This window comes from Sinocyclocheilus rhinocerous, unplaced genomic scaffold (genome assembly GCF_001515625.1).
Source record: "Sinocyclocheilus rhinocerous isolate Xijiao unplaced genomic scaffold, SAMN03320098_v1.1 scaffold3060, whole genome shotgun sequence".
Classification (NCBI taxonomy): Eukaryota; Metazoa; Chordata; class Actinopteri; order Cypriniformes; family Cyprinidae; genus Sinocyclocheilus; species Sinocyclocheilus rhinocerous.
In genome coordinates this window covers 275591-278593 of record NW_015635031.1, presented here as the reverse complement: position 1 = coordinate 278593, position 3003 = coordinate 275591, and the positions used below count along the sequence as shown (strand labels likewise).

The 3003-nt window shown below is 37.5% G+C and overlaps 1 long non-coding RNA gene across 3 annotated transcripts in view; it reads right to left on the bottom strand.

Moving 5' to 3' along the window:
- Positions 1-3003, bottom strand: part of LOC107746249 (uncharacterized) — a 64290-nt gene extending 61287 nt beyond the window's left edge. For all 3 annotated transcript variants that reach the window (XR_001640672.1, XR_001640671.1, XR_001640670.1), the window contains exons 1-2: positions 2749-3003; positions 2272-2402 (exon numbers count right to left, since the gene is read on the bottom strand). This is a non-coding gene — a long non-coding RNA (uncharacterized LOC107746249). The remainder of the gene's footprint in view (positions 1-2271; positions 2403-2748) is intronic.

Here is a 3003-nt window from a genome sequence, read left to right as displayed (position 1 = left end):
GATACTCAAGTACAGTAACTAATTACATTTACTCCAATACTTTACACCTCTGATGGCAACAAACTCCGAAATCTGTGTTCGGTCCTTTCGTTCTACTCGGAGAGACACGGTGTCCCTGTGGCCCCGTGTCTTAGTATTTGTACAGCTGGATAAACAAATTACTCCAAGCCAATTAGCACAAGCTGTTAACACTAGTGTTTCAAGGTCCTTTCATATTAAGTGTATCGCACTTCAAACTTATTTTAATAAATGCTAAAAATGCAACATCAGCCGCTGATTTTTTTCTTTTTCTTTTTTACAGACAAAAAAAAAACTGTCAGTGCATAATGATTATTTATTTGGGAAAAGGCTGGGTGGGGTGCAGGAACCTGAACAACTCTCCCTAGGGGCTGTAAGCATAAATGCAGATGGTCTGTCATTTAAAAATGATACTCTTGTGGTATTTGGTGCAAAGACATAATTACTACTAAGGGTGTAGACATGATTATGAACTGGTCGAGGGAATATGTCCCCTCATATATGTTTGTCCATATGAGTTTTACCTTAGTCAGAATAGTGCCATATTTAATTTATGACAGTAATGAAATTGAGGCTTTGAGGGATAGAAGTACAGTGCGTTCAATGGATTGTACTGTCGCTTAACAGCATGCCGAATATTCAGCTGACCAGAGACTTTCAGTAGACAAAAAAAGTTTTGAAAGTTGTGAATTCAAAAAATTACGTGATCTAGGACCTTTATACAGTGTGTTCCAGTGTAAAGACTGTAAATCTACCCACTCACAGCCTAATTTTCATCTGTTAACTTTAATACAGCGTCTAACCTTTAAAGGAATAAATCACCCAAAAAAATAAATAAATCTGAATCAGATATTAACTTGTTCATGCTGCTCTTTGCCATTAAATACATTTATATATTTATCATTTACTTAAACAAACCTCACATATTATTTAGCAGCCATTACTCTAGTCTTCATTGTCACATTTAATATACTGATTTGCTGCTCGAAAAACATTTCTTATTATTATCAATGTTTAAAACTTGCTGTTTAATATTTTTGTGGAAACTGTGATAGAATTGTCAGGATTCTTTGCTCAATATAAAGTTAAAAAGTACAGCATTTATTTGAAGTAGAAATATTTTGTAGTATTACAGATGTTTTACTGTCACATCTTTCTTATATACTCATATACTTATGCTCAGCAAGGATGCATTAAAATGATCAAAAGTGACAGTAAATCAATATACTATTATATATAAATTATATACGCCTTTTTTGACATCTCTGATGCTGATGTTAAACTTGTAGTTAACACCAAGCTATTATTTGACTTCAGAAAAGCTTGAATATAATGATTATATAAAATTGGCTACTTCTATAGTGCTTTTGTCATTATTTGATCCACAGTTTACAAATATTTGGGGGGGAAATCCATTTGTGTCCAACGCCAAACTGAAAATGACAAGTAAATGAAAATGTAATGAGTACATGACGACAGACTTTTCACTGGAATGTTTTAAATTACATTTTTTTTAGCTAATGCAGTACAAATGTAATACTGCAGTGACATTTAAAACACATAACAAGACTGGAATGACGTTGCTATAGACCTTAATCGGGTTAGACACCATATTGAATTTAACAAGGATGAAAATGAGGCTGTGAGGATGGACTGTACCGTCTTTTCAATGTCACGCACCGTATAAAGATCCTAGATCGTGCTCACAACTTTCAAAACTGTTTTAAGGAGTTTTTGTCCACTTTCAGAAAGACCATTGGTCAGCTGAACATTCGGCATGTTGTTAAACGACAGTACAATCCAATGAACGCACTGTACTTCTGTCCCTCACAGCCTCAATTTCATTCCAATCAAACATTATATGGAGCTACCCTGACTTAAGTGAGTAATATTATTTCCTTAAGAGGTTAAGCATATTCGAACTTGTGCCTTTGTGATTGAGTACAAGACACAAAAGAACAAATGACATAGCCTACTGTAAATAGCATCAGTGATGCCAATCAAAACATTCAATCTCACACATATTATATTCATCTTCACAGTTGCAATGAGCTACAGTTTATTAGACAATGCCAAATTAACAGCAGTTAGTAAAGAGAGACAGCTCTGAACAGCACGAAGCTGCGAGAATACATTACCAGGGAAGCATTTTGTGGTAAACAGCCTCTGTTAAACTTCAGAGCATATTTCTTTTTGTAAGTCTCAAATCGGCTTTTGAAAATGAAGACATTACGTTCATACTCACAACTTTACCTGTTCCTGTCTCCAGTGAAACAGAAGAGTGAACACTGCAGTCTACCCCTTCTTTCTTGCTCTTTCTGAGCTGCATACTTTTTATGTAGTGTGTTTGGTTGAGTGAGATAAGGCACAAAACACATTAACACCTGCATTCAAGACACACACACACACACACACACACACACACACACACACACACACGGAGATGGATGATGGGGGAGATTGAATTTCTGGGCCAGTGAGCAGGAAGCAGAATGCAAAAGTGTGACTGCAGTTCTGTCACAGCAGGTCATTTGGGTACTAATGACTGTGTGTGAGCGAGTGAGTGTGTGTGCCTTGCATAAACCCTATAGGTGTGATTTGAGACACACGGCTGCAAATTCAATTTGAAACCCCCCATTTTTATTTAAAGGAGTGAAGAGGCGGTGATAGAGGAAGTGGCAGAGAGAAATGGAGAGACTTTGTTTAGTGCTGTTGAACCAAGGCTCTCACCTGATAACACGGGTTTCTTGTCTTGTCGTCTGCTGCGCGCTTAAATAAGATGTCATCAGTGCGGTATGGTAACGGATGTCAACGGAACCAATGATGTGCTCAGAGTGAGACCCGAGTCAGATACCGGCCAGCAGCTCGTCTCCGCTCGTTCAGGTGTTTCTTCGTGCCTTTAAGACAACCGGTTTCTGTATTCACGTTGTCTAAGTGTGTGACAGAAACTGTGACGGCGCGTGGTACACACTAAACAGCCGAACA